Source organism: Saccopteryx leptura, chromosome X (genome assembly GCF_036850995.1).
Source record: "Saccopteryx leptura isolate mSacLep1 chromosome X, mSacLep1_pri_phased_curated, whole genome shotgun sequence".
NCBI classification, from domain to species: Eukaryota; Metazoa; Chordata; class Mammalia; order Chiroptera; family Emballonuridae; genus Saccopteryx; species Saccopteryx leptura.
This window is the reverse complement of record NC_089516.1, coordinates 46,008,387-46,021,277: the sequence shown is the minus strand read 5'-3', so window position 1 is coordinate 46,021,277 and position 12,891 is coordinate 46,008,387.

Below are 12,891 nucleotides of genomic sequence, written 5' to 3'. Positions count from 1 at the left end.
TGAAAGATACTTTTGTTGTCACTCCACTTTATTCTTCCCCTCCTTTTGTCTCTGGGGGGCCCAGTGCAAAGCTCAGCTACTGCTCCAACTCTGTAGGAAAAAAGCAAAGTAAGTTAATCGTCACTAAAGTTAGTAGGGACCCGTGGGAAGATGACATTACATACTCACTAAGAGGCAGTGAGTAGGAAAGAGTCAGTGCCCCATTTTCACTGAGAAGATGCTAATGAAGCCAAAAGGGTAGCTGAACTTCTACCCCATGTATCTATAATGAAGCACTGGGAGTCAATGTTTGCTTTTTTAGAGGTAATATCATCAGGGGCCAGAAGGATGCTGAATATATATTCCCATTCAGCTCTCCTGCTACATCTCAAACCAGAAAACTGTCTGTTAAAAAAAAGAATTAATAGGATCCAGAGTTTAATAATATAATGTCCAAATCTTCAGGATATAATCAATCGTCACTTATACCAAGAAGTAGGAAAATTACAACATATATGAGAAAAGACAATCAACAGACACAAACACAGAAATAAATCAGATTATGGAACTATTTGACAAAGATTTAGGCCTTGGCTGGTGGCTCATTGGATAGAGCACTGGCCCAATGTATGAACATCCCAGATTAAATTCCCAGTCAGAGCACACAGGAGCAACAACCATCTGCTTCTTGCCCCTCCCACCCCCACTTCTCTCCCTTTTTCCCTCCTGCAGCCAGTGGCTTGATTGGTTTGAGTGTGGCCCCAGGTGCTGAGGATGACTTGGTTGGTCCAAGCAGGTCAGCCTCAGGAGCTAAAAATAGCTTGGTACTTGAGCATAGGCCCTAGACAGAGGTTGTTAAGTGGATCCTGGTCAGGGCACATGTGGGAGTCTGCCTCACTATTGCCCCTCCTCTCACCTAAAAAAAAAATTAAAAGCAACCATCATAAAAATACTTCAACAGGCAATTACAAGTTCTCTTCAAACAAATGAAAAAATATAGAAAATTTCAACAAGAAAATTGAAGTTATATGAGAAAACTAAATAGAAATTAAAGAACTAAAAAAATAAAACAACCTAAATAGTGAAGATGACAGAAGATAAAATCTGTGACTTTGAGAATACATTAATTTTTTCAATCTGAACAAGAAAAAAATGAAGTGTCTCAGGGACTGATGGGATAATAACAAAAGATCTAACATTTGTATCACTGAATACCAGAAAGGAGAAAGAATGGGGCTGAAATGGTAACATATTTAAAAAAATAATGGCTGAAAAGTTCCCAAATTTGGTAAATTTAAGAAGATGCAAAGAGCTAAGTGAACGCCAAATAGGATAAACATTAAGAAATGTATGCTAAGAATCAAAATATCTAAGTTCTGATAAACTAATGAGACAAAAAAAATTATGAAAGCAGCCAAAGGAAAATAATGCATTACTTATAGAGGAAAACCAAATTGGCTTTTTAAAAAAGATTTAATTGAATTTGTTTGGGTAACACTGGTTAACACAATTATACAGGATTCAGGTGCCCAATTCTACAACACATCGCTGTACACCATATTGTGTGTTCACCTCCTCTCATCAAGTCTTCATCCATCACCATTTATCCCCTCCATCCCCTCCATCCCCTCCATCCCCCACAATCACCTCACTATAGTCCCTGTACATTTTTTTTTCCCTTTTTTTTTTTTTGGTCCTTTTCTGCTCAATTCCTCCAACTCATTCACTCAGTCCCATCCCCCTAATACTATCAGCCTGATTGATGTCTATGAGTCTGTCTCTATTTTGTTTGTTAGTTCATTTTGATCATTAGATTCCACATATCAGGGAAGTCATATGGTACTTGTCTTTTTCTGACTGGCTTGTTTCACTTAGCAAAATGCTGTCCAAGTCTAACCATGCTGTCACAAATAGTAAGATTTACGTGTATTTTATAGCCATGTCAGTATTCCATTGTGTACCAGAGCTTTTTTTCCACTCATCTACAGATAGGCACTTGGGCTGTTTACAGATCTTGGCTATTGTAAATAACACTGCAATGAATATAAGGGTGCATGTATTCATTTCAATCAGTGTTTCAGGATTCTTATGATATATTCCCAGAGGTGGAATTGCTGGGTCAAGAGGAAGTTCCATTTTTAATTTTTTGAGGTAACTCCATACTGCTTTTCACAGTGACTGTACAAATCTGCATTTACACCAAGAGTGTGAAAGGGTTCTCTTTTCTTCAGTCTTTTGCCAGCACTTGTTGTTTGTTGTTTTGGTGATGATAGCCATTATAACAGGTATAAGGTGATAGCTCATTTTAGTTTTATTTGCATTTCTATGATGATTAGTGATGTTGAGAATATTTTCATATGTGTATTGTGTAACTGTATATCCTCTTTAGAAAAGTGGCTCAGGTCTTTTGCACATTTTTTATTAGGATTGTTTGATTTTTTGGTGTTGAGTTCTATACTTTTTTTCATAAATTTTAATTATTAATCCCTTATCAGATGTACAGCAAATATGCTCTCCCATTCAATGAGTTGTCTTTTCATTTTGATGATAGTTTTCTTTCTTTGTTGTACAAAAACTTTTTTAGTATGATGTAGCACCATTTCTTTAGTGTTTTGTTTGCTTCTGTTGCCCAAGGAACTGTATCAGAAAAATATTTCTAAGAGAAATGTCCATGATTTTACTGCCTGTGTCTTTTTCTAAAATGTTTATGGTTTCAAGTCTAACACTTAAGGCTTTAATCCCTTTAGAAAAAGCTTATTCTTGTGTATGGTGCAAGAACGTGGCCTGGTTTTATTTATTTTTTGCATGTATGTGTCAATTTTCCTAACATGATTTATTGACCATATTGTCTTACCCCATTGTATATTCTTACTTCCTTTGTCAAATATTAATTGATTACATAGGCATGGGTTGATTTCTGTGTTCTCTATTCTGTTCCACTGGTCTATATGTTTGTTTTTATGCCCATACCATGCTATTTTATTACTATGGCCTTGTAGCATAGTTTGATTTCAGATAGCTTGATTCCTCCAACTTTGTTCTTCTTTCTGAAGATTGTTGTGGCTATACAGGGTCTTTTGTGCTTTAATATACACTTTTAGAATATGTGTCCTAGTTCTGTAAAATACGCCATTGATATCTTAATTAGAATCATGTTGAATCTATAGATTGCTTTGGGAATAATGGACTCTTTAATGATGTTAATTCTAACTATCTATAAACATGGTATATGCTTCCACTTATTTGTATCTTCTTCAATTTCTTTCATCAATGTCTTATAATTTTTTGAGTACAAGCTTTTTACATCCTGATTAAATATTTTTCTTGTTTTTTTTTATTTCTTCTGAAGCAACTGTAAATGAGATTGTTTACTTAGTTTCCACTTCTGATAGACCATTATTGGTATATAAAAATGCAACTGATTTCTGATTATTTAATTTTGTATCTTGCTACTTTACTGAATACATGTATATCAGTTCTAGTAGTTATCTGCAAATAATGCAGTTTTACTTCTTCTTTTTCATCTTTTGTATGTCCTTTATTTCTTCTTCTTCTCTGATTGCTGTGGATAGAACTTCCAGTATTATATTAAATAAGAGTGGAAATAGCAGACATTCCTGTCTTGTTCCTGATCTTAAGGGAAATGCTTGTATTTTTTGCTCATTGAGTATATCAGCTGTGGGTTTGTCACAGATGGTCTTTATCACATTAAGGCATGTTCTCCTTATGCCTACTTTGCTGAGAGTTTTTATCCTGAATTGGTGCTGGATATTATTAAATGTTTTTTTCTGCATCTATTGATATAATCATGTGATTTTTATCCTGCAATTTTTATGTGGTGTATCACGCTTATTGATTGCAGATATTGTACCAGCCTTGCCTCCTCAGAATAAATCTCACTTGATCGTGGTGTTATGATCTTTTTGATGTATTGCTGGATCTGGTTAGCTAACATTTTGTTGAGTATTTTAGCATCTTTGTTCATCATGAATATTGGCCTATACTGTATATATTTTTTGTAATGTCTTTATCTGGTTTTGGATTTAGGATAATGCTGGCCTCATAAAATGAGCTTATGAGTTTTCCCTACTCTTGAATTTTTTGGAATAATTTCAGAAGAATAGGTGTTAATTCTTTGGAAATGTTTGGTAAAATTCACTGGTAAAGCCATCCAGCCCAGGACTTTTATTTGTTGGGAGTTTTTTGATTACTGCTTTAATTTCACTAGCTGTAATCTGTCTCTTCAGATATTCTAATTTTTCCTGATTCAGTTTTTCAAGAATGTGTGTTTCTAGGAATTTATCCATTTTGTACAGATTGTCTAATTTGTTGCCATATAGCTATTTGTAATATTTTCATACAATCTTTTTTTTTTTTTTTTTTTTTTTTTTTTGCAAGAGAGAGACAAGCAGGAAGGAAGACAATCCTTTGTATATATTTCTTTATTTATTTTGGTCCTCTATTTTTCCCTTTTTTTTGTTAAAGAAAAGACTTTTAACATTTTTTTTAGTTTAATAATTTTTTTCTAGAGAGAAAGAAAAGGAAAGAAAAGAAGAAGGAGACAGGAACATCAATCAATTCCTATATATGCCTTGACTGTGAATCAAATGGGCAACCTCTGCACTTGGGGATGATGCTCTAACCAACTGAGCCATCCAGCCAGGGTTACTCTCTCTTTTTTTCCTGATGAGTCTGGTTAAATGTTTTTCAATCTTTTTTACCTTTTCAAAGAACCAGCTGTTAGTTTCATTAGGCTTTTGTATCATTTCTTTAGACTCTGTTTTGTTTATTTCTGTTCTGATCTTTATTACTTCCTTCCTTCTACTCACTTTGGGCTATGTTTGTTGTACTCTTTCAAGATCCATTAAGGTAAAGTTAGACTGTATTTTAGATTTTTCTTATTTTTTGAGGTAGGCCTGCATTGCTATGAATATTCCTCTTAGGACTGCTTTTGTTGTGTCTGACAGTTTTGGCGTTGTTGTATTCTCATTTTCATTGATTTCAAGGTATCTTTTGATTTTTTTCTTTGGTCTCATTGTTAACCTGTTCATTTTTTAGTAACATGTTGTTAGCCTCCATGTCTTTGTGTCTTTTTATTTTCTTTTGGTTGTTTTCTAGTTTTATACCATTATGGTCAGAGAAGATGCTTGATTTGATTTCAGTCTTCTTAAATTTAATGAGACTTGTTTTGTATCCTAAAATGTGGTCTATCCTAGAAAATATTTAATGTGCACCTGAAAAAAATATATATTCTGCTGCTTTGGGTCAAATGCTCTGAAGATATCAATTAAACCAAGCTGACCTATATATCATTTAAGGTCACCATTCCTTTATTGATTTTCTGTAGGGAGGACCTAACCAATGATGTCAATCAGGTGTTAAAATCCCCCAATATGAACTGCATTGCTGTTGATTTCTCTCTTTATGTCCACCAATATTTACTCTACAGATTTATGTGCTCTTACATTGGGTGCATACATGTTTACAAGGGTTATATCCTTTTGTTAGATGGTTTCCTTTATCATTATGTAGTGTCATTCTTTATCTCTTATAACCTTTGTTTCAAAGTCTATTTTATAAGATTTAAGTATTGCTACCCCAGCTTTTTTTTTTAATTTCTATTTATATGAAATATCTTTCCCATCCCTTTATTTGTAGTTCATGTGATCTCTAATAGACAGCATTGTAAAGCCAGAAGCCACAGCCAGGGCCACCATCCTGGCAGCCTGCTGGCCCATGCAGGTTTGCATTAGATTTGGACAGTCGGTAAAGAAACAACGGAGCCACAAACTGATGGGCCATCGTCTTTAATTCTAGCTTGCACCCGGCGGGCAAGTAAAAATACACACTGGGCTCCAAAACTCAGTCACATTCATTGCTCACAAAGCCACTGACTTATCCGAGTTTCCTAGAATCAAAGGTTTCTAGCTCACCAGCCTTATTCTCCTCAGTTCCCCATCTCCTTCCTTCTCCAGCGTCAAACTGCACAAACTGGCATCTCACTCAACACTCCACCATCTTGGCTGCTTCCCCTGGCCTCCTCCACGTGGCCTTTCTCTGATCGGCTCTCTAACGCTAATCCCAGGAACCAAGAGAGCAAACTCCCGTTTTGCCGCCACTTTATACTGTAGCTTCACAACCTCTAATCCAATATACAAAGTAGGGAGGTCTCTAATACAAAGACACTTCTGAGGCATGATTGGATTGTACCGCCCCACAGCAAAAAGGGTAGGAAAGGCTTAATCCCGAAACCAAGCCCCAGGCTATGAGGATTCTGCCTACCTTTAGCCCACCCCCAACACACATTAATATCACCTGGGTGACGGCCTCCTCGTGTCATCTTTAACAAAGTGAGCATAATACATTTTATCTGCCCAACAATCCACCCCTATGCTCACTTTACTACCCACAATTTACATCACCAGCATTCCTGTGCAAGGAAGTTAGAACATTACACAGATTACAACAGCAAAAATCATACAGTTTCAACAATTACAAAGGTACATTTCACCAGTCTCTCAGCATTTAGCGCAAAATATCCTTGGCCTTGTTTCTAGTCATGGGAAAAGCTTCCCGGGGCAGGGGATTGCTTCCAGCAAAGCCACCCCCCACCCCCATCAGGGTATTTCACATTGTCCAAAATCTGTAATCCGTAAATCCATCCAACAAAGGAGTCAATGCCCACTCCAGTCGTAGTCCAGGAAACCAGTCCACGCACATGGGGCATCAGCCACCCCCTTCATCCCTGCCATCCTGGCAGGTCTTACACTGTCCCAAAGAGAAGCATGTGGCAATGGCAGTCAGCATTTCCATCTTGGCTCTGGAGAGCATGATAACGTCCATCCTATGTCCCCAAGATCGCAGACCTACCAGGGCCGCAGTAGGTGCTCTTTCCAGCTGGGCTCTCATTTTATGGAGACTGCAGATCACAACTCCAGTCCGATTCTCCTCATCCTCCAAAGAGGAACTGAAAACACCAGCTCCCGCTGCCGGTCTCAAGCCCCAGGCTGCCGCAGCCTTCTGCTCCGCAGACCTTGCAGCTCCGGGCCCGGCCTCAGCTTCAGCCTCAGCCCCGGCCTCAGCCTCAGCCCTGGCCTCCTGCCGCTGCTGGCTCTCTGCAATATCCAGGGCAAGCTGCAACTCACGAACCTCTGAATCCTCCTCCAGCGTTTGCTCCATTTCCAGGCGAATCTCAAACACCTGGTTGGCCTCCTCCTCCAGCATTTCCTCCAGCTCCAGGGTCAGCATCGGTTTCTCCTGCGTTTGGTCCAGCTCCTTCCACTGCTCGGTTTGCAGGTCCCGGGCAGCCTCTTCCGCAGAGCTCTCAGTTTCCTCACGCATGGCTATAAAAGTCAGCCAGCCTACAATCCCCAAAAGGACAGCCATGGGGAACCCTAACACTAGCCACTCCTCTACTCCACCGCTCAAAGGCTCCTTGCCAATCTGTATCGAATCCTGCCACAGACTACGCCAAATGTAAAGCCAGTAGGCAGGGCCAGGGCCACTATCACAGCAGCCCAGCCCATACAGGTTCGCATTGGATTCGGACAGTCGGTAAAGAAACAACGGAGCCACAAACTGATGGGCCATCGTCTTTAATTCTAGCTTGCACCCGGCGGGCAAGTAAAAATACACACTGGGCTCCAAAACCCACTCACATTCAGTGCTCACAAAGCCACTGACTTATTCGAGTTTCCTAGAATCAAAGGTTTCTAGCTCACCAGCCTTATTCTCCTCAGTTCCCCATTGTTGGGCAGATAAAATGTATTATGCTCACTTTGTTAAAAATAGGCGCTGCCCACGTGAGGCCATTGCCCAGGTGATATTAATGTGTGTTGAGAATTGTTGTAGCCTGAGGCTTGGTTTTGGGATTAAGCCTGTCCCACCCTTTTTGGTGTGAGGTGGTACAATCCTATCATGCCTCAGAGAAGTGACTTTGTATTAGAGACTTCCCTATTATGTATATTGGATTAAGGGTTTGGATTTCTACACTATAAAATGGAGGCAGAACGGGACTCGGCCTTTGGTTCCTGGGATTAGCATTAGAGAGCAGAGCAAAGAAAGGCCACATGGAGGAGGCCAGGAGAAGCAGCCAAGATGGCGGAGTGCTGAGTGAGATTCCAGTTTGTGTAGAGTTTGTATCTGGGATAAGGAAGGAGATGGGGAACTGAGGAGAATAAGGCTGGTGAGCTAGAAACCTTTGATTCTAGGAAACTCGGATAAGTCAGTGGCTTTGTGAGCACTGAATGTGACTGGGTTTTGGAGCCCAGTGTGTATTTTTACTTGCCCGCTGGGTGCAAGCTAGAATTAAAGACTATGGCCCACCAGTTTTTGGCTCCATTGTTTCTTTACTGACTGTCCGAATCCAATGCGAACCTGCATGGGCCAGAAGGCTGCTTTGATAGTGGCAGCCGTGGCTCCTGGATTTACACCCATCTCCTTCCTTCTCCAGCATCAAACTGCACAAACTGGCATCTCACTCAACACTCCACCATCTTGGCTGCTTCCCCTGGCCTCCTCCACGTGGCCTTTCTCTGATCGGCTCTCTAATGCTAATCCCAAGAACCAAGAGAGCAAACTCCCGTTTTGCCGCCACTTTATACTGTAGCTTCACAACCTCTAATCCAATATACAAAGTAGGGAGGTCTCTAATACAAAGACACTTCTGAGGCATGATTGGATTGCACCGCCCCACAGCAAAAAGGGTAGGAAAGGCTTAATCCCGAAACCAAGCCCCAGGCTACGAGGATTCTGCCTGCCTTTAGCCCACCCCCAACACACATTAATATCACCTGGGCGATGGCCTCCTCGTGTCATCTTTAACAAAGTGAGCATAATACATTTTATCTGCCCAACAAGCATATATTGTATATGGGTCTTGTTCTCTTATCCACTTAGCTACCCTTTGTCTTTTGATTAGAGCATTTCAGTCATTGACATTTTAAGTAATTATTGATAGGTATGTATTTATTGCCAGTTTATGCTTTAAACTATGTTTCTTTTATAAAATTCTTCTTCTTCTCTTTAAAGCAGGCCCTTTAATACCTCTTGGATTACTGATTTAGTGGTAACATATTCCTTTACCTTATTCTTGTCTGGGAAGTTCTTTATTTCTCCTTTAATTTTAAATGATAACCTTGCTGGGTAACATAGTCTTTGTTGTAGGTCCTTGCTTTGCATCAGTTTGAATATTTTATACCAATCCCTTCTGGCCTGAAACAATCAGTTGAAAAATCAGCTCATGGGAGCTGCCTTATAAGTAAGTAACTGCTTTTCCCTTTTCGCTTTTATGATTCTCTCTTTGTGTTATTTTTCACCATTTTAATATGATGTGTCTTGGTGTGGGCCTCTTTGGGTCCATTTTATTTAGGACTGTCTGTGCTTCCTGGACTTGTGTGTCTTTTTTCCTTTACCAGGTTAGGGAAATTTTATTATTTTTCAGAAAGGTTCTCAATCCTTTGCTCTTTCTCTCTTCTCCTTTTGAAGGAAAGACAGAAATTGCAAGAGCCATAAAATAAATTCAAAACACTAATAAACATCAACTACAATGATAGCAAGAAAAACTACAATGATTTACTGACTTCTAGGAGTTTTAAGCAATTATATTATTTAATTTTTTTATCAACATTAGAGGAAAGATTTACTAGTGTGACTTTATTAATGAGAAAATATAATCTTGGAGAAGTTAGATACCTCAGCCAAAATCATGTCTTTATTAAAATGATGGAATGGCTATAAGAATATAAGTACATTTGGCATTAGAGCTTATGCGCTGTCCTCTGTGAAGAACTGAATTGAATCCAGGAACTCTCACTTAGAAAGAAGCAAGACATTCACTTGGCCTAGGTCTTTTTTTGTCCCAGGACCTAAAAATAAAATATCAGATTCTAGTTCTGTATTAATTTGTTAGGGCTGCCATAACAAAATGCCACAAACTGAGTGTCTTATAACAGAAAGTTTATTTTCTCAAAGCTCTGGAGGCTCAAAGTCTAAGATCAAGGTGTTTGTAGATTTGATTTTTCCTGAGGTCTCTTTTCTTGGTTTATATTTCCTCCTTCTCCCATTGTTCTCACATGGTATCTCCTCTGTGAATAAATGTCCCAGATGTCTCTTTATCTGTTAAAATTTTCCTCTGACACCAGCCAGATTAGATTAGGGCCCACCCTAATGGCCTTATTTTAACTTAATCACCTCCTTAATGGCCCTATCTCCAAATTCAGTCACATTCTGAGGTACTGGAGAGTAAAGATTTAATATATAAATTTTTGGAGTGGGAACACAATTCAGCCCATAACAAACCCAGAAACTTGGAAAAAATAGTTTTTAACCAAGATAAACACCTCCACAAAATCATATGTGATTCAAGTAGGTACAATCCTGTTGCTCACTTGTATTTCATCTCATCCAGTGTCTTTCAAACTTTTTTGACCACCCAGTCCATGAAAAAAAAAATTTTTTTAATCTTATTTATTTATTTATTTATTTACAGAGACAGAGAGAGAGTCAGAGAGAGTGATAGACAGGGACAGACAGACAGGAACGAAGAAAGATGAGAAGCATCAATTATTAGTGTTTCATTGCGACACCTTAGTTGTTTATTGATTGCCCTCTCATATGTGCCTTGACCGTGGGGCTACAGCAGACCTAGTAACCCCTTGCTCAAGCCAGTGACCTTGGGTCCAAGCTGGTGAGTTTTGCTCAAACCAGATGAGCCCGTGTTTAAGCTGGTGAGCTTGGGGTCTCGAACCTGGGTCCTCCATATCCCAGTCCGATGCTCTATCCACTGCGCCACTGCCTGGTCAGGCGAAAAAAGAAATTTTAAATACGTTTTGCATTATGGTTCAGTACATACATAAACATTGTAGAAAAAAAAGCTGTAGTTAGGCTTGCTTGCCTTTTTCCCAACTCTAAGCATTTTGCATGATTAGTGCATGAGCACGTGGGAGAAAGCCACGTGTGTGTGTGTGTGTGTGTGTGTGTGTGTGTGTGTGTGTGTGTGTGTAACCTATATAAGGCTACACATACTTCCACTTGGGAGTAGTTTTCCTAATCACTTGCCTGCCGCCACAAGGGACAATTTTCCCGTTTGCTCACCAGCCACCACAATAAGTGATTTGCCTCTGCCTGGTCACTCGTCCACCTCAGTGAGAATCCAATAAATCGGAATGGCCCAATGCCTGTCAGCTCCATGGTTCTTCTGTGGTCTGCCTGATGTGAACCTGCCTGGCCTCGACCACCAGCATTACACATATTTTTGTAAAATCAAACAAGATTCACAAATTAATTCTGATCCTACTATGTAAAATGCATTCTGACATTTTTTATTCTGTAAGATGTTCCTCAAAGCATTGGTTTTAGGAACTACTCTTCTTTATGATGGGCTGTTTGAAAAATAATGTTCTAATTTGTGCTATTAGCTGTGATTGTCAATTTTTTTGTTCAATTGCTGTTCTCAGAATTCTGATCCCCTTCTCCCACTGCCCCACACATGTAATAGATCAATTTGGATTTTGTGCTTTTCAGAGTTTTACACACATTCATTAGTTTCTGTCCACTGCCCAGAAAACTGTGGCCCTATTTTATTTCCTCTGTATGAAATGGAAAACTGCCATCTAATGGTGGAAAAGAGGCAGTGCAGGCCTACATTTATTATCCTTTCCCCCAATTCTTTCTCTGTTCGCCTCCATCCTCTTTTTTTGATGAAATTTTCACAAACACTTAACAGTATTTTAGCAGGAACTCTGTCCTTTTAAGGACCTTTAATAAATCTTCCTGAAGTGATATTGCATTCTGTAAATTTAGCTGCTCGCACAGAAGTTTGAGGATCTGGGTGCTAAATGCAGCTCTGTCCTATACTGGCTGTGTAACCTTGAACATACCACCTACCTTAGTTGTCTTACCACAAAATGAACATGATAAAACCTGCCTTGACAACTTTCTTGTATGTTCTTGTGGTTCAGCAAAGAAAATACAGCTTGCTTCTGTTCTTCTTCCCTTCTGTCTATTCTCAACTCACCAGCCAGATCCTGTTAAAACTAAACCAGATCATGTTACTCCTCACTCAAAACTCTCCACTGGTTTCTCAGAGTAAAAACCCAAGTCTTTGCAATCACCAAAAAGGTCCTACATAATGTAGGCTGCTCAATTCCCTGACACCATAGGCAGGGACATTGGAGTACCACTGTCAGCTTCCACTGGGGTCTGGGGTAGGGTTAGGTGGAAGGTCAGCATCATGCTTGGCCCCATTGCAGCCATGGGGACAGTGATATGGTGGTTGGAGTAAGGTGGGTATTTTCAATTTTTTTTCTGCTACATAAGGCCACCTGTTTTATGTGTTTCTTTCACTAAGGTAAGCAGGGCTTTCTTGAGGCATTTTGTTTTTATTTCTATCTGTGCCTGTTGACAGTTCCAGGTTGGAGGCTTCTGTAGTCTCTTTTCTTTTTTTTTTAAACTTATTTTTGTAGATAACTTTTTTTTTTACTTTTTATTTTATTTTATTTATTCATTTTAGAGAGGGGGAGAGAGAGAGAGAGAGAGAGAGAGAGAGAGAGAGAGAGAGAGAAGGAGGAGGAGCAGGAAGCATCAACTCCCATATGTGCCTTGACCAGGCAAGCCAGGGTTTTGAACCGGCAACCTCAGAGTTTCCAGGTTGACGCTTTATCCACTGCGCCACCACAAGTCAAGCCTTCTGTAGTCTCTTTTCCAGGATACATGGGCAGCAATAAGAAAGGTGAGTAACTTTACTACCATGTTGTTTGTCAAGTTCTGAGGTCCTTAGGCAGTCTGCATTCTCTTCCTACCTTTCAGAGTCTTCTATTCATATTTCTGTGTTATTTCTAGGTTGTTGTTTTGTTTTTAGGTTTTTTTAATTTTAAAAGGTAAGACTGGGAGGAATAGGGATACTCCATCTTG